Below are 20,652 nucleotides of genomic sequence, written 5' to 3'. Positions count from 1 at the left end.
CCTATTTTCTGTTGAGAGTTTCGATCACAACTCCACGGTTGATTATCTTTCTCCGTGGAACACCAATGTGGCGCAACAGTATTGGTCTACAACATTATGACGAAGTTTTGAAAGAATCATTAGAATCACTTCTCAACGTTCAATTAACACCTCAAGCTTGGTCCGAATCAGCCTTGCCAATTAAATATGGAGGAATTGGGATCCGTCATGCATCTGACATAGCCCTACCGTGCTTTTTATCATCGATTTACGAAGTTTCCGACTTGTTAGACAATTTGTTATCTGAACAATACCGCCAAATTGATTTTGCAAAATCGGAGGCAGAAGAACTTTGGTGTGACAAACATGGTGACTTGCCAGATGCAGCAGTACGAAAGTCCCAAAGCGCTTGGGAAATCGATATGATAAACAACACAATCAGTTCAATACATTCATCGGTCAACACCAAAGAAGATAAAGCAAGACTTTTATCAAATTCAGTGTGTCATACCAGCGCATGGCTACAGGTGATTCCATCACCCCAATTGGGAACATACCTATCAAATGATGAATTCAGAGTCGCTATGTCACTACGCTTAGGCACACCGATTGTGCAACCACATACTTGCATCTGTGGAGAAAAGGTCGATCAATTTGGTAGACACGGACTATCCTGTTCAAAGGCAAAAGGTACAAGGATTCGACATGCATCAGCAAATAATATCCTCCAGCGAGCTCTACGATCAGCGGAAGTTCCTGCAATCTTGGAACCCCCTCTGGCTCAAGACCAGATGGAAAATTACCAGACGGCTTAACTCTCGTACCATGAGAACGTGGAAAATCCCTTCTCTGGGATTATACATGTCGGGACACTTTCGCCCCTTCATATCTGGAATCAACCTCAAGACATGTAGGATATGCTGCAAAACAGGCCGAAGATAAGAAATTTCGTCATTATTCTGATTTGTCCAATCAATTCTGCTTTGTGCCCATCGGCTCGGAAACTTCGGGAGTTATTGGTAAACATGGGTTAGATTTAATCAAGAAGATAGGCAGTAAAATCGCAGATGTGACAAATGAAAAACGGTCTACATCGTACCTGATTCAACGCATTAGTATAGCGATACAAAAGGGAAATGTTGCATCTATATTGGGGACGATACCGCCATCGAAGAAGTTAAATGAAATTTTTTATTTATAATCCCGAACAAATTATTATTAATGTAAATTGAGTAAATAAAAATAAACTTTGAAATTGTCTATATTTTCAATATAATGTTCCTCGATTGTGCAATAGTGAAACCAAGCTCACACAAGTCGTCTAAAGTCTAACACATTTTTGCGGCTCTTTTAAATATTAGATTCATATTCATTTGGGCATTCTCCTTTTTTTCGCATCCAATATAAATTTGAATTTAGCCAATTAAAAAACTTGATGTCTCCGATCTACTTTACAAAAAGCTCGGCAATATTATTATTTTGAATTACAGCACTCAAACTTGGTCAATCAATCACATCGAACACATAAAAATATTTAAGTTATTAATGTGATTTAATCGTTGGCTGTAATAGCTTGAAATTATCAAATGTTTAAACAGCTTTAGCTCACTTGTTGAAAATTGACAAAAAAAATGTCTTTCCTCTAGTCAAAGTTTGATTGATTATGGGTATTTTTTCAACAAATTTTTATATTGACTTCCTCTCACATAATATTAAATTATGAATGAAAAATGTTTTGTCGTACGAGGCAAAAAATCGCATAAACATCGAATATTTATAAACATACCTACAATAAGGCTTAGCGTTCTGCGTCACTTGACTAAAATTTTCATGCATAAAAAAAATTGAAAAAGGAAAATAAATGAATTAAGGTTTTTTGTTTGTTTGTTCGTAATACTATACGTTCGAACATTTTTAATATCGAATGCACTGAGAGAGCGCGTGGGTAACCGCACCACATTACATCACATAACATTTATCTACTTTACCTCTTATCATAATAAAGATATGTATATTCATACACCGCACAAAAATATTATTATTTTTAATTCGAATAAATTGCGTCTGACAAGTTGATAAACTTTGAGTGAAATTGGTTTTGCGTTTATCAAGTACGAATGAAATTAGATATATTTTTTGTTCGTCTCGGATGTAGGACAGTCTCTCGGATCGGTGTGTATGATAGGAATACAATTTGGCGGTATTGCTACTATATACGTTACGAGAAAAAGGTCATATTTCAACGAAAAGGGTAAAGGTGATTGTGATATGGGTTTTGTTGTTGTTGCTTCTTTGGAATCCCGATATTTTCGCTTATTCAGTTTTACCAACAACGGCTAAACAGAAAAGCTTAATGTTTCTGGAGAAGATTTATTAATATTATGAGTACACGCAGTGATAATATCATAAATAAATGGTTGACACTATGGTAAAAGCGGCATGTGTGTAGAATCAAGTTGTCACATGTCTTTGCGGATACAATAATAATAATATTAATAATAACTAAAATCCATTAGACACGTAAAACACATGAAACATTTTCATCAAATCTGCGTGTTTGTGCTGTAGCTACAGACATAAACATAGAGGTGTCTGTCTATGTTACTGAAACGACATAGAAACGTGAACATTTTTGCTATTTTACAGACAGATATGTGTAGATTTAAAGTTAGTTTTAATGTAAGACATTCAACGGCATAATTTTTATGCTATTGACGTCATTTCAAACCCTCAACTCTACTCAGTGGAAGTTTTTATATGTCAGTACTCAAGTTCAAAAATACAAAAGCAAAAACTTCATTTTTCTTGAATTAAATTTCAAATTAAATTAAAAGCAAACAATAAATTGTTTTTGTTGGTGTAACTTACGTAATATAATCAAAGTACACGACGAAGAAATGCAGAATTTGTAAAGTTGTGAGTTATGAATTACCTGAAAACAAGAAGTGAAAATCATTAGTATTAAATTATTCAATCTGTTAATCTTACAGTCGGCGACTTTAATCGCCAAAACAAAATGCGTAACTAATTTCAAAGTCGTCGACTGTACATTGTCAACAACAAAAGTAAAGGAGAAGGTCAGTCTAGTGATGTTGTAAAAACATCAACAAATAAAGATTTTCTTGGAATGTTTGAGGAGCAAAACAAAGCTTTCATCATAACTATTTCAACACCGCAACGAATACTAGTTCCTGTGCTGACGTCATTACCAGTATCATCATTACGTAAATTATTCATTTTGGTTCCGGTAGTGTTACGTCTCGGACGAAAACTTTAAAATGTTGTTTGCTTTAGCCTATCTAATGTAATTTGTCTAAAACTTTGCTTAGCATATGGTAAGTGTGTCCACTGGTGCCATTGGCGCCGATGAACCATTAGATTTGCTTCTTGTGCATTCGTCGTTAGGGAAAGGAAACCGGAAGGCTTTTAGCAATACCGGTTTTCGGTAATACCGGACCCTGTAATACCGGTATTTCATCAAATTTCTATTTCTCGTTAAATGTCAATAAAATCGAAGAAATTAATGTGTAGAATCATTTCAAACAGTTTTAATGCAGATTACTATTTTGTGTAATTCATTTAGTTTGAAAATTGCTTTCATTATTTCATTAGGACACCTTCTATAAATACAGAGAGGGAATAAATACATTCTATAATATCTTCGTGTTGGGTCTATGTCCCCGTTTTATTCTTGCAAAAAATAAACGAGAGAATATCTCATGTAATTTTCAATGAAAAAAGACCTCTATCTGACATAGTTCCATTTTGTATCACTGCTTGGTATAACATCAATAGTGTGGACTTTTCCGAAAGTCTCCATTATTGCTTACAAACATTCCGTATGCGGGACAAAATTCTTAGTATGCTTTAATACTTGTGGATAAAAAGAACCGATCGGTCTTTCCCTACACCCAGAACTGTTTCAATCTTCCACCGGAGTTACTTCCGGCTTCAATGCGATTATCTATAGAAAACCAGGCATTACTCACTAGCCCATACATTCTTTTTTATGTTTGCCATTGCGGAACAAGATTTTTATGTTCTGTTTTTAATTCGTCTACATTTGTTCTGAAATGCTTTGTCAATTATTGCCAAGGACTGATATAATTTGTGAACTGGAAATAGTGGATCACTTTTAACAAGCAGGGAAATTTTAGTGAAAGCGAAATTGTAAATGACGGCACGATAAAAGTATGTCTCTTTAGGAGACCTATTAGACCGTTCGTCATGAGAATCAGTCACATCATTAACAAATACCTAGGGATCACTTCATTTTAGACTAGAATTTATAAGTCGAAGTATTTTAGGTTGATATCCTAAGATTTTGTGTGTCTCAATTTGAGAGAAGCTAAGGGCTGCCACTAGTATACTCTGAAATATTGTAAAACAGGTACTTCTAGCAAATTTGAAAGGCAAAGTTATTCGCTTTCCTCTGTCTATCTAGTTTATTGATATTTTTTAAGAAAGTTGCTTTGGTTTCGACAACTTTTTCTATTTCTGTAGAAAACCGGTATTTAAACTAGTAAAACCGGTATTCGGTATCCCGGTTTTACCGGTATCACAGGTAATGGATTTACCGGTTTCTCTTCCCTAGTCGTCGTAAAGTATAGTCAGTTCAGCAAATAAATCAATTTTGTATATAAAATCGAACCAGTTTTATTAATCGTTACCCGATTACCCACCCAAGTCGCACCAAAAGTATTAACGGCTGCTTGAGGAATTTGGAATAAATCTGAATCGATAAGGAGTAATTCGGTCAGGATTATTCATATTCACTGCAAAGTATACTTTCTTAGAACAGCAAGTCATCTGTTATCGACACCGACAACCGAAATGTACGCTGAACAGATGAACTCTGGTTAGCGCTTCCACATATACCAAAATGTATTGTGAAAACTATGAAGTAGAAGATTTCAGATATTAGAATTTAAACAAAAGACGTGATAGATTCACTTATTATTTTACCGTTCCTAGAAGTTTAAAGAGGAAAAAAACCTTCTGAGTCTCTGGCTAAAGATCCTAAAACGGTTCGACAGATACAGTATTTAATTACTTCTTTTTGAAAGCCAAACTCGACCGTAGCCCTTGCATATTCTATTCTCCCTGACTTATGACATAACAAGTTAAACGAAAAAAATAATATTCTAAACCTTGAACCTTTATCCTGTCAAATTACAATCAAATTAGAATGTATAAATAATAAATGCTAAAGTACTTAAGCGAAACACTACACCGCATTTAAGTTAATATCCTCAAGTGGCATGGAATTACGAATTTTCTTCCATACCATTCATTACAATTTTTTCATTCTTTCTCATTTTCATATTTTCTTTTCTCCTCCCCCATCCACTTTTCTACAACTGAGAAAATTACATCATTCATGCCATTACCATTCTTCATATCTCAGAAAACCTAGCAATTATTTGAAACAAAAACAAAACAAACATAAAATATTTTATATTCTGTCCTGGTCGTATACATATACTTACGAATGGATTTCATGTATACATTTTCATTCGTTTATGACCCCCAGAGTCACATCTTGCGTGACGATGATATTTACAATCAAAGATTTCATTTTTGTTGTTGTTTTTCGACAGCGCTGATTTAATTCTACGATTTTTTATTTTTCTAAATATTTTATTCCACCCCGTTGCCTATATATCATCCTCTCATTATAATATTCGCACGCCATTATTATTATTATTTGCTGCTGCTTCAAATGTTCCGAAATTTGAAAATTTATTTCGAGAGCCAAGGAAAGAACAAAACTAAACAAGACTTACACTTTTCGGCGGATTGTGTGCTCCGTTCCTACTTAAATTTTACACTTAAAGTTAAAATGAAATGTAAAATATTGTCGGACATTTATCAACATGATATTAGCGAAGAAAAACAAAACATTCGAAATGGAAAAATGGAAAACACACCACACAATAAAAGTATTATCGTCGGTCGGAGCACTTTTTTTTATGCTCATTCCCATCTGCAGAAAAAAAAAACATTCCGGAATAAATTGAGTTTGTTTTCGAGCCGCGCGAGGACATAAATCACAGCCACAGAGTATATTAGATGAATAGACGAAATTTATTTCGCAACTAAGGATATACACATTCGTTTGAGGGAAATTACATTGTCTTCTTCTAAATTGCTTTTGAAACTCATCACCGAATGTTATTTCGTTATTTTTCTCGTGCACATCACAATGAAGACATTATTTTATTATTGCGGAAAAAAGAAGTGCCACGTTACGGCCTAACCACAGGAAAACTTTGGTGCCGCCTTTCCGCACAGCGTTGTCAAGGTCAATGAACTGAAACAAGGCTATGAAAAGGGGCAATGGTCTGTGAATAGTTACAAGGTTCACACTAATTCAAAGTAGAACTCAATATGGAAATAAAAGTAACATCCTTACGGCAATCAAGTGTATTTTTAGAAGTTTAATTTCTTTAAAAGAAACAAAAATAATTTTCTATACTTAAACTACAACAACCTACTCCTTCCATTCATAAAATACTTTATGAGCATCTTCTCACGAAAAAAAGTTCAATAAAAAGTAAAATCCCGACCAACCGCTATGTTCGATTTTGTTTAATCAGACCAACATTGTTTTAACGATTATCATAAAACCATAGCCTCTGTTGAAAATTGTTTTCAATCTGCTAAAATCGCATTCAATCAACATCAGAGAGTGACTTGAATGAGTGACTAACCGACACAGTCTGACTGAAATAAATGTCAACGATTTCGGTCATTAATCAAAGCGAGCACATGACTATCAGCATAGGTATTCAGTGAATACATACCGCACGTTTGACCCATTCAAAACTGTAGTGCCCATGTTGTAGAAGTGCTGACGGCAACTATATATCCAATTTGCATTTAATCATTACGATTAAATGAAGTACATACCTAGGTACTACACATTTTATGTAGTACATCAACTGGAGTGATTTGTTTTGACAAAAAATTATGCATTCGGTGCGAGTGTACATTACACATTGTTTCGTTTAAAAAAAATTATGGAAAGAAAGTAAATTATGTCGAGCTTATTGATAACAGAATAGTGTCAATATGCTGTACAATTGTAACGTGAAACATAAAAAATACGAAAACGATTTTCCACTCAGCAGAAATGACTTAATCCAAACAAATAAAATAGAAAACAAGCTTTTGTGTGTGTGTGTGTCTCGCGCGGAGAAATTGCCAAGATTCTGGAATGGACGATTCATTTCTATTATTTTACGTTTTCGGTCTTCAGAGAATAACGACGAACGGTTTAGAACGAAAGGCAACAGAGTGGAATACGTGCTTTTCTACGGAATAAATTATCGATATCAAATGAAATTAAAATGCTGCGTATACAGATACGTTGGAGTGAAGTGATAAATTGTTGATTAATGCGGACAATATAAACGACTCAAATATATCCATATAATATCGTTGGCATCTTGTAGAATTGGTGGCAATGACGTCATAAGAGGTATATGTCTCCTATGAATTTTCTTATATAAGAAACAAGTAATCATCTGCTATCGACACCAGCAAGGGCAATAAAGGACAGCGAGCTAATAATGTCTTATATAGTAAAATGTACATTAAACTAAAGAAGTACAAGATTTCGTTTTTAAGCAATATTCTAGCACAAACTTCACATAGATCATTCTCCACAAGTTCAAAAAAAAAAGTTTAGAAAGCAACTTATTTCAAGTTTTAAACACCAATCGATTTGCAGTGGTATTGTAAAATTTATCGCATTGCCATTTTCCACACATTTTTGCTACTTTTTTCTCTGTTACTGTTTTAAATAAAATGTTCTTATTCGTACCTGCGGTATTATTCCTTAAATTATATAGAATTTCAGTGGATTTCTCTCGACTAAGACTTTAAAAGGTTTTGAAGGAATTCAATTTCAATTTTTGTTAAAAGTACTTATCCTATAAATATAAATCACGGAAGAAAATACGAAAGCTATATGAGTGTGTGTAGTAGGGTGGGTCGATTTTAACAACTTCAAAATCCACACCTAGTGGCATGTGTACCTTGCCAAAACTAGTCAAACTGCATCATTACTTTTTCTTTTCCGAATACTTTTGAGTACCGCACAATAGATTGAATGGGTCTGTCAGGCTTCTTTGAAATTTTCATAGAAATGTTTTTGAAAAAAGCTTTGGAAGGCCTTGTAGAGGCTGAAATAGACGAAAACAAACAAAATCAACTTAATTTAAAAAAATCGGTGCATTCGAAGTGAAAAAATGTACATTTTCTATATAATATTTGGGGTCTGTCAACTTTGAACCACCATAATGTGCAATAAACTTCCTCAAATTTGATTAAATCTTTCTGTTAGAGTTAGAATAGGTAAAAATGATAATGATGTATATTGTCGGAATGTCTCAGTTTGATTATTACCGAAGTAATAGTTCCAAAAGGGCTATTTAAAAAAAATTCTTGTTAAAAACGTAATTTTTCGAAGTAGTAGATTCTGACGCTAGAATGAAATATGTTCCTTCGAATCTACTACTACTACAACACTACATAAATGCATTTCAGATTAGTTTGATATTTCCAAAGATCTCTTACACAAGTTGAGCAAACATTGAAAATCATGTCCGACCACGAAATAGAATGGGAACAAAGTGAGCAATCAACGTCTCGCGGAGCGTTATCATCTGAAGGCCGATTTGGCTTTATCAAGTCAAGCATTTTAAGTAAAGAAAGAAAGCCAACAAAATTTGACATCATAAGGAGTGTATGTCTGGGTTACGACGATAAACTTGCTGATGAAAACAAAAGCGAACTGTTGGAGTTTTTTGTTCCTGAGGTTATTCTAATTTGGAAAAAGACACAAGAAAAAGAAAAGAAACAAGAATCGACACGGCTTTAAAATGTTCTATGACGATAGCGAAAAACTTTTTGATATTGATCGCTGTCAATGTGTCAGAAATAGTTGCAAATGCGATGATGGTGATAGAATCCCGATCTATTTCATTTTTGATCAACGTGGTGACCGACAATTACGTTTAACTGAACTTCCTGAGCCAACAACGGAAATTTCTACAGATTTCCTTGCGACAACTGAAACTGAATCGGGAATAACTGGCAATAAATACATTCCAGGAATAGAATCTATAGAATGTTTTACAATAGAACACGCTCCGAAACGTTTCCCATGCTGTTTCGTGGTCGGACATGATTTTCAATGTTTGCTCAACTTGTGTATGAGATCGTTGGAAATATCAAACTAATCTGAAATGCATTTATGTAGTGTTGTAGTAGTAGTAGATTCGAAGGAATATATTTCGTTGTAACATCAGTATCTACTACTTCGAAAAATGACGTTTTTAACATGCAATTTTTTTTATAGATCTCTGGAACTATTACTTCGGTAATAATCAATCTGAGCCATTCCGACAATATACATCATTGTCGTTTTTACCTATTCTAACTCTAACAGAAAGATTTAATTAAATTTGAGGAAGTTTATTGTACATTATATGGTGGTGAGACCCCCAATATTATATGGAAAATGTACATTTTTTCACTTCGAATGCACCGATTTTTTTTTAAATTAAGTTGATTTTGTTTGTTTTAGTCTATTTCAGCCTCTACAAGGCTTTCCAAAGCTTTTTTCAAAAAAATTTCTATGAAAATTTCAAAGAAGCCTGACAGACCCATTCAATCTATTGTGCGGTACTCAAAAGTATTCGGAAAAGAAAAAGTAATGATGCAGTTTGACTAGTTTTGGCAAGCTACACATGCCACTAGGTGTGGATTTTCAAGTTGTTAAAATCGACCCACCCTAGTGTGTAGGCTATATAATATACATTATCAGCTAGAAGTGATTGACCTAGAATTCGAAAATTGTAGCTATGAATCCTATAATGCAAGTAGACTTTATGAAAATGGCACACATCTTTTCATATAGGAAAAATACAATAAAATTGAATGAAATAATCGATTGCTTCTGGAATTTACATAAACTCATACAGATGATATTTCCAACATTCCAAGACGTAGTTGAACAGAAAATCTTAAAAATTTAAATCGATTTTTTTCGACTTATTTGAGTACTGCAGATATAGTCCAAAATTGTGGGTTGTGCCTTGCTGATAGTTCAGAAACGATTTCTAATATAAGCGCATTTGGGTAAACAAAATTAAGAAAAATGTTATCTAAAAAGATGCTCTGCCATTCTTACATTTCTCTTGATGTGTAATTCGTCATCGTCTGATTATACGATGGACGATCTACTCTCAAAGGTAACTCACAGCTCACAATATCTAATTTTGAAAGTTTATAGGAATATTTATTCAGATAAATCAACAACACCCATAAAGTAGTCTGTGTCCGGAATTCATTTCAACATAATGTACGTCGCCTAATATATTTATTTCCGACTCAATGGGTACATTCTGAGTATAGTCCTGGGAATTCCAGTGACGTTTATACACATTTTTTGGACAATGAATCTCTCTCGGACTGATTTTAAAATATCGCCCAACTTACAATCTTGTTTGAATCGAAACGAATGATTGTATTAATAGACATTCTTGGCTTGTGTTTATATAAAGTACGGTGCGGAAGTTTGTACCAATAAATTTCAAACAATCAAAGTGCTAGATAAAAGGCAGATAGTTGAGAAGAACGTCTATTATTATAGAAATCGACGTTTATTATTACATGCTTGTTACATGCTGCTTTTCGTAGTCACAGGAAAAAACAAACAATTGAAGATTGAATTTAAAACGACTGTAAGTGACTAATCTATTATCGACAATCGTGATGAAAATGAGCGATGGGGGATGTATACTAATCTCTTATACAGCTAAAAATTTGTTGAAGGTTTAGAAGATAATAGATTTAGGAACAATTAGCCTACCTTAGCTACAAAATTTTTATATTCAAATTCATACACAATAAGAAATATTAACACGAAATTTGGTTTTATTTCCATAAAACTTAAAAACTCATTGTAGTTCCTTTAAACTCTATACCACCAGAGCGAGTAGCATTTTCAACTTTGTACGAGTTTTTAAAATTCCTCAATTTGAATGTTAATCTAACCTAATTGTAATTTGATTAAGTTTAAAATAGTTAACCGGTTTCAGCATATTAATTTCTTCATTTCTTTTTTTTTCATATTACAAAATACATTCCTTTATATCGCACCCCGACATCAAATGAATCATTTTTGCTAGCTGTAGCACGTAAAACCATTACACGGAGAGTAGAGATTATGCCCGGGAGCATAACATTCTGTAGAATGTGAAGCATTGGAAAACAAAATTTTAAAAGCGTTCATTGATGTACATACATTGTGCATGTATATAGTTAAATGTGGAGCTGAATTATGTAATCTTAATGCATAAAGCATTATAATGGGAAAAATGGAAAACTCGAAATGTGTGCACTCCTTTGCAAAGTAATAAATTTCAATTTTCGATATGCACTCTACATAAAGAGCATCCGATCCCTGCTCGAGTTAAGAGATCCGTTCCTTGGAATAAATGTTAGTGATAAAAAGTAATGTCAAACACGTTCAAAAGCAAAGCAAAAGATGCATGTTTTTAAGGGTTTACTGTTGATGACAATAACGATTAAGTACCAAGAATTTGAAAAGATAACTGCAGGTGGGTGAAAGCTTTTGTGAATTTATAGATTTCTGCAACGAAAAGCGGCAGCATGATTTGTACTTGTCGCAATATCTTCGTTGACGTTATCTATTTGCTGGAAGTAATCAGTGCTAATTGTAAGCTTGTTTTTTGATTGTTTACTGTAGCGTGAGCGTGAGATGAAAAATTCAGCAAAACACTTTTCTTCTCCAAATTTGAACCACAGTATTCCGTAAGATAACTTTTTACTAAAATGCTATTTGATGAAATGGAGTTAAGAGTTCACTGGTTTTACGGTTTGCATAACAAATTTTTAGAAATTTTTCTGAACAAAAAATTTGGTTTCAAATATTTTTTGTTGGTCCTTTTGTTTGCATAACCCAAAGAACTTTTTTGCCATACCTTTCATGGAATATAAACTTTCTTATTTCAATATTATTATCCTTCATCTAACCATCGAGCATCCCCAAAATAAACCATACAATTTATAAACATTTTCGAAACTACTAGACAGCATATACGGTTGCTGTAACCATTATTTATCTCCAAAATTCTGTAACATAACTTTTACAAATTATTTGAAAAAAAAAAAACTTACCGCGAAATTGGACTACCAATATATACCTAAATCTGATGTGAGCGAACCCATTTATCTACCGTGCTGCATGTCAAAAGAAGAAAACCCCATCATCCATAAAAACAGCTCAATGTTAACAACAAAAATGTAGATACATTTCGTGCTTCGGAGTTTTGGAACGAACGATATTACATTTTCTAGTATAAAATATTTAAGAAAAAGCTTTGAACTTTTTTCATACAAAAAAAAATGTGAATATTGCATTGATATCATGAATATTCCCTAGGGAAAATTGTTGCTTTTTTCATATAGAAAAAAAAATGTGAAAAATTTCGCAGAAAAGTCTTAGTGAAAAAATTTAAATTTCATTGTACGTTAAAAGAACGAAATGAATAGTTATTGTGTTGCATAGAAAAAAAAGGTTTTAACAATTTCCATGTTGCATTTTTCTCTGTTTGAAGTTTAAACACTATATATTTCATGCAGGCAGGTCTGTGCTTGAGGCACTTTTCTGTTTGTAAGGAAAAACTTAAAAAAATGAATAAGGAGAACATTTTCTGAAACCTGAAAGAGCGTTTCAGTGACAATGAACAGAATACGCGAAACCTCATTTCTTTTATGGAATCTTACAGTAGTACATTATACATACATTCTGTTCAGCAACGTATTTTCTTAGTGAAAACATTCACTCAGCTGCAATTATGATTTTAAATGTTCTACACAAAAAATAGGAGACTTATCTGCGCAATTCGAAATTCCGCATGGTTTGATTGTTATAAAACTTTGTTATTTTGACGTTGTCAGTGTGATAAGTGCTTAACGCCAGGGACGGATTAACCGATGTGCGATTCGGTTTCTATAACTCTATAATTCATCTAATTTTTACTTGAATCTCGCCAAGTATAGAAAAGTGTGTACTTGTTTTGCTTCTTAAAATGAATGCTGCAGTTGTGTGAGGTTTTGTGACTAGGATTCTCTAATGCTAAATAATGCTAAATTTATCACATATCTAACAACATTTGTAATCTGTTTAGTGCATTCGTCAGGTCGACATGACTTGGCTTGCTTTTTGTTCAGATTCAGTTGCGAAGGAGGCATTTAACAAGTAAACAGGCACCAGAATAGATTTGAAATAAGGGTCCTCGCTTCGCTCGTATCGGCAATATCACATCTAAAAAAATGTGTCCTGGTGCCTGATTGTATTGCGTTGATAAAACGCATCTCCCGTGAAAATGCGAAAAGATCAAAAAGAAGATATACAAGCGATTCATCACCGTCATTTTTAAAATAAGCGTTCTCGATGTGCGTGTCTATGTTGGTGGGTTTCTAGACATTTTCGCATGCACAAACACGTGAAAAAGTTTATTACAAATTCTCTTCTATGTATTTGTCGTACAAGAAAATTTTTAATGTTGAAAATGTTAAAGCAAACTCAAATTCTAGTGCAACTTTTGAATATTATAAATGTCGAGTTTATTCGTTACCTTTTGTTGTTTCTAATGGGCATAAAGTAAGAATTTCTTTGTATTTACCTGAAACAAAAAGGAAAAAATTTGTTAATTATCGGACGAAGGGTATGAGCAATGAGAATAATATTGCGATCATTCGCTTAAGATGGTATAATCGTAGTGACCAAAAACCATTAGCATGGTGCACTACTCAAATTTGAGAATCAAACCGGTACAATTGTTTTCGTCATTAATTTAAAACTTTATGATGCATACGCAAATAATAACACAATTCCAGACATACCCGCAAGACTTAGCATCACCTAGATATCGTCAATTAAATGAAACAGTTGAAGGAAACTTACTAAATGGTTACACGTAAATTCTCAACTGCAAATTGATGATAAGTTTGTGTCTATTAAAACTACTAAACATCGACTGTGCATATGAATGCTTAATTGATGTGTATTTACATTCACCAAATGTAATGCGAACTAGACGCTGGCATTAAACCAATATTATTAACTGCACATGATGCTCCGACCGGCTACTAATATTACTAATTTTATATATATTCCTGATTCATATACATCACATGCAAATATTCATTTCCACAGTAGTTTGAAGCGACTGTAATATGAGTTTATATGTGCACTGTGCAGTTGCATTTATAGATGTGCTCATGTTAAAATTTGCGTGAATTAATTTTGTGTTCACATGTTTCGTTTATTAAACGTGTTCCCTAGCTGTTTTCTGTGTGTGTTTTTGTTACATAAATTTCAATTAGAAATCGCATAATCAATTTCAATTAGGCATGTACATTGCAATTTCGCTGTATTCAGCCTGAATAAAACAAAATTATAATAAAATGGAATGTGGTTTGGGAAACCCTAATATTGTTCTGTGAAACGTAACAGTTTCGATCAATATTTTGATGTTTTTTTCATTCAGTTTGTTATTACATTTTGATTTTGCAGACAATCAGCTCCATTAGTTCTACTTTGTCCTGTTACGCCTTTGGTAACGAGGATGGTAAAAATTCAAAAAAGTTTAAACCTTTCTTTCCAGAAAACAAACGAATTCACTTGAAAGATGCTACTTTTGCGACTAATGTTGCTGTAAATGCACAGCATATCAATCAATCAATTGGACAGGATATGGTCACTATTTGGTACAAGGGTTATAATTTGGTATCTCATATACAGGTGTTACCAGATATCCAATTATCGCCTAAGTAGATGACACTTTATTAAAAGAGAGCCGCAAAGTTTTCATATCATGCATATTATAGTATGGATTGTGATTAAAAGTTGCAAAATTCTTGCATGATTCCGGTTCTAAGCGTTATTTTTATCGTTCACTGACAACATTACGAAAACTTACACTAACGTTTGGATTGGATTGGATTGTATGGGAAGGGGGTTAGCCCAGCACCTAAACAAGCCTCTAGTGGGCCTGTTGTGCTATTGCACAAGTCACTTGATCATATGAATTGTGAGTTTTTCATAATATCTCTCCCAACTCAGATAGTTCACAAATCGACCGTGTAAACGTCCCATACGTTGTGAATTCTCTAACCCACGAGTGGTATGCTAAGACCACAACCATCACTAATGACTTATACATTTTCCCAATGAGCGAGTCCTTATATTGTAAACTGGTGTCATTGATATTATGTCAATTTGGCGTGATGGTTACGAAGAAATCGAATATTGGATTTCTTGAAATTTGCGACTTTGTTACGGTCGTACAGCCGTTAGATAACTAATAGCGAGTGATTAATCAACAAGTGATTAGAATAAAACCAGGCAAGCATTATTGCACCGGGAGTCGAACCCGGGACCTCTTGGGTATGAGTCCTATGCTCTACCGATTGAGCTACCTGGACCTCAACTAACGTTACCAGCAGAACCAAAAATTTAAAGTTAGGGCCAGTAACGGCACCAGTCACGTCATTTGTAACTTTACGTTAAAAGAAGTTTATGTAGGAGCTGTCACGAAAAGACAAAAAATCCAGACAATAGAGAACGTCAGATTTTCTTAACGCTAAATGCCACACACTAACGCTAACGCTAAATCCGTATGCTAATGGCAAATGCCGACGATAAAGGCAACATTAACGAGTTAGCCGACGCCATGTTGCTTTTAAATTTAACATCTGTGAGGCCAGCAATATCAGGCACTTTTTCATCTCTGAATATATCAGCAATCGCTGTTTGAAATTTAAAAATTAATTCATTACCATAATTCTAAGGTCCATTAATATGAGATTCGCCTTTTATTTGCAAGAAATTTACTGAAATTAAAAATTTATTTATGAAATATGGATACATGGTCGGCCATTTTTGATTCCAATTCGAATTGATTCTATTTCATATTGCACTGCATTTGATTTCTTTAATCTTACATCAAAATGGCGGACCACGTATCCATATTTCATAAATAAATTTTTAATTTCAGTAAATTTCTTGCAAATAAAAGGCGAATCTCATATTAATGGACCTTAGAATTATGGCAATGAATTAATTTTTAAATTTCAAACAGCGATTGCTGACAGATTCAGAGATGAAAAAGTGCCTGATATTGCTGGCCTCACAGATGTTAAATTTAAAAGCAACATGGCGTCGGCTAACTCGTTAATGTTGCCTTTATCGTCGGCATTTGCCATTAGCGTACGGATTTAGCGTTAGCGTTAGTGTGTGGCATTTAGCGTTAAGAAAATCTGACGTTGCCTAATGACGTTACAACTTGGAACTTTTTGTATAAAGTTACAACGTTAAGGATGTATGAAATGTGCAACTTGATAACAAACACCATCTTATGAAAACCCATTCAATAATTTTCCTATCGTTGCCATATGGAATCAGAAATATCTGGCAGACAACAACTATATTTGTTTTTAACAGACATTTTGGTAAATTAATTTTGGAAATAACAAAAAAAAGCCAAAGCCCGACGACAAAAGGTCGCTTGCTTTTTCGTTTCAAGGTTTCACTGTACATTTTGATTTTAATTTTAAAAATAGAAACTGAATTCAGTTGGATAAGTCGAAAAGCATCATTATGTCGAAAATAATTTATTTTTTGTGGAAAACAAGAATCATATTAAAAATACTAAAGTTCACCGAAGCCTGTGCAAATATGTCTGTTGTTTTGGAAGTTGACTCGAGAGTTCCTCCTGATACTTTTGCGTTACAGTGAATTGTTTCAAGGGGTTTTTGTGGAAAAATTAATTTTAGATTGGATACGTACGTATCTTCAGTCGTATCTTTAATATCACAATCGGATTGTTATTTTTGTTATTTGATTTGATCCACAGAAATAGAAATCTATTTTTAAACAACACAAAACACCCACAAAAGGCAAAAATTTCATTGTTGATGAAAAGTAATTACTCTGTACGATTGCAAAAATGAAATGTTGTTGACAATTAAATTTTTAACTGGAAATATAGCAACGGTGTACACTCACTTATACAATAAGTCACTCGTACACATTCGTGGAAATCGGAAAATGAAATATGCTGAAAAAATGCAGAAATTCAATTATGAACATAAGAGACAAAAATGAAAAAGCCTTTTTTTTCATTTATTCTCGCATTCATGGTGAAAAAATATGTCAATTTGAATGTGTGTTTGAACGAAATGATTTTTCGATATGTGTGAACATGTCATTATGCTCTCTCTTTTTCGCTATTATATACGACACAAGAAAATATCTATTCTACGATTACTATCGCCAGCAGTACCGATTCAATACATTCCTCATTCTATCCACATAATAAACTGCTGGTTGCAAAGTATGGATTGATTTTGAGAACTGATCGGAAACTTGTTTCATATGTACATCGATAGTACGGATGGACGGATGGTGATATTGAGACATAATTTGTATAACGTTCAAAGTTCGTCAGTCTTGTTACTTTTCCTGTCACCTCTTCAGTATCATCACCAGCAAATGATATACCGACGTAAACTATAGCAATACATTAAACAATCATTTCGAAAACAGATGAGTGACGCAGTAAGACTATGGGTCACGATATTTAGCTCGTTGTACTGACATTATTGTCATGAATATCTTTCCATTAGAGCTGACGTAAGTTTGACGAATGTGGGTTGACTGTATCTGAGATAGTAATGTAAGAATGTATGCACTAGATGGAATGATGAATAGACGAACACCGACTGTATAACGTAAATGCGAAAGTAAACCATTTTTGAAAGAAAATCGATTTACTGGTGGAACGGTATGACAGAAATTCATAACGATAAATGGAAATTGCCTATCCATTTGGTAGCAAGGTACTTACAAGAAGTCAGCATTGACACGGTTTGATAGTGGAGCAATAATAGTCAATTCAGGTGTCATCTTACTTGTGTAACACCATTTGATATAACCCTTTTCTGGTGAAATACAGTTGAAGAGACAAGAAAATAATGGAAAAGAGAATACCCAGGGAGGTCCTGATTATTCTTGTTGCAAATACTGACTCGGGGAAGATTTAATCGTCTGCGGTACAGAAAAAGAAAATGCAACGAAATGAGAAAAGAAACTGAATCATCCTGAGTACTGTCTTTTGTATAATTCTCCATGTCAAAACGTATTATCGTATCATCGATTTCTTTGGCTAAAATGGAAAACAAAATAGTACCGAGATCGAGCCGTTCCCTTGGAGAGTTTAAATTATTCATTTTGCAGCGAGGTCTTATCCGATTTGCATAACTAGCACAATGGAAAAGGTAAATAATTTTTTATCGCTAAGAAGTGGCATAAAAGTTTTTATAGACAAATTACAGAATTACAGTTATATGAGTGTGTTATAGATAAGGTTAACAAAACAAGCACAAACCAATAATAAAATAGAAATATAAAAAATAATCGATTTTCCAATCAATAATATACTAACAAAAAATGACTTGCTGTAGAGGTTCGATGCTTTCTTATCTTTTGAGACGTTATTGACTGTTGTATACGTACGATTCATATTATATACCTTATCACAACTGTAATTCAATTGTAACCGGGTATAATATAGGTTCAAATTGTCGCTGCTACTGTACGAAAAAAACATTGTGTGGTGCTATTACGTTATGTAATATCATTAAGAATTCGGTGAATATCAAAGTAAAGGTGGGAATAACAAAATATCAAAAATTCCAGCCAATGTGGGTAAAATATCACAAAACTCGTAGGTATTCTATTTTATCAATTGTTTGGCAATTGTTGGGGATTTAATTTATTCCCTTGATTTTATATTGACACTTCAATTTTCTGTTTTTTTTCCTCCTCATGATGCGAAGACAGATTTTTTTTCTTCTTCTCAAAGTCATTACCATTGCCTTAGAAATCTAAGCTTATTACATTTTAGGGTGAAATATTTTTTCCTTGTTCAATATTTCTTCTTCTTTTTTATTTCAATTACGGAACGCGAATTATCCTCGTGATTTTCTATTTCATTTAGTCAATATTTTGGTGTATTTACATAAATTTAATTACGTTAATGTCGCCGTATACATGTGGATTTTATCGCAGTCAAATATCGATTTCGCGTTTATTTCGATGGATATTGTAGCAAAGAGACTTCAGTACGTTAAAAGTAATGTTAATTGCATTGAGCCGTAGCTCCTTAACATAAATTAGTCAATTTATTTTGACAGTAGTGATAAAATGGAATTACTTGAACCGAGGCTATAAACTGTTCGTTTAACAATGTTAAATGATTCATGGCAAATTCACGGGATTCACGCGTCTCATTTTGTAATTCGGTAGTTATTTTGCTTTGTTGGTTAACAAAAGAAGAACTAGATTCTCATTTTCAAACCTCCTCTCAAATCATAAAAGATGACGAATCTAGATGTTGAGATTTGGACCTTGCCCAAAATGCATTTAATCTATCTCAGCTTCTCATTGGAAAAGTGCTTAAAGAAAGCATGTGATAAATTGTCCATCAGGGTAATAAATGTCCTTTTTAGAATTTTATCCCATCATTCTATCCATATTAACTTCTAGGCGCTGGACTAATTCAGCATCGAGTGCACCAAAAATTTACTGACGATATTCCAACATTAATTCCAATTTTATTGTTTCCATACAATAAAAATGCTATGCGCCAAAAATTAGAGAATTACACAACCAACCAAACGACACGAACAAAAAAAAACCGAATAAATTTATTTATTCAGCAGTTCATATTAAATGTGACTTATAAGTACATAGTGTAGATGTTGATCGAACATATTAGAATTTATAAAAGTATAACGCGAGTGAATACAATTGTACACGAGCTGGATGTTATGTAAAAATGAACAGTAGTTGAGTGTTGAATGTCACACAGCTACAATTAGATGTGTGTGAACAGTACACACTTGACGAATAAACTCAAGTGTACGAGGTAAATATAATCTGTTTACACCGGGCAAGAGTGCTGAGCTTTCATACACACGCACAGACGATCAGCCGTTCTATAAATCTGTAAAAGTATTTGGCGAAATTTCTGTTCATACATACTTGAACTAGTTTCCTCAATTAAGCTTTATTCTTCTCGAGTAAAGTCTTTAGTTTGACCATATGGGAATTGGATGGACAACAAGAATAAAACAAAAATTATTCGAAATCCGTCGAATGTTATGACTTGACTGGAATAAATGGAATTAGATTCATTAAAAAAAAATAGAAGAAATTCGGTCTGTCGACTATTTATTATCACATCATCATCACACATGACATGAACAATATTGTAAAACTCTTCCGCAAATTTTCTTCAAGGTAAAAGAATTTCAACCCAGAAACCGCACACGGGCACTGGTTTAATTTATTGTGCAAGTGATATATATATCTAGTTGGCTCAACCATTTTCAATATGCTTATTACACCGGATATAGATTACAAATTTCTCCTTTTTAACTGTTACAATATAAATACGACCTCATGCTGACTCTCGGGTTAACTCCATCTGACCGGTCATATAGGGAGACACGTTGCGGGTAACCCATATCTAATGTCAGTATTATGATATATTAAGACATTTCCAT

General features: G+C 33.5%; 1 protein-coding gene across 2 annotated transcripts in view; it reads right to left on the bottom strand.

The window, feature by feature from the left end:
* Window positions 1–20,652, bottom strand: part of LOC119082316 (cAMP-dependent protein kinase catalytic subunit 1) — a 69,780-nt gene that overhangs the window by 26,240 nt on the left and 22,888 nt on the right. The window contains exon 2 of one of the 2 annotated variants that reach the window (XM_037191818.1): window positions 2,848–2,911. The exons of the other annotated variant lie outside the window; for it this stretch is intronic. The gene's annotated coding sequence lies outside the window, so the exon portion shown is untranslated. The remainder of the gene's footprint in view (window positions 1–2,847; window positions 2,912–20,652) is intronic. 2 annotated transcript variants of the gene reach the window in all.

Source organism: Bradysia coprophila, unplaced genomic scaffold, assembly GCF_014529535.1.
Source record: "Bradysia coprophila strain Holo2 unplaced genomic scaffold, BU_Bcop_v1 contig_415, whole genome shotgun sequence".
NCBI classification, from domain to species: Eukaryota; Metazoa; Arthropoda; class Insecta; order Diptera; family Sciaridae; genus Bradysia; species Bradysia coprophila.
The sequence above is the reverse complement of the archived record's forward strand: the minus strand, read 5'-3'. Positions and strand labels throughout refer to the sequence as shown.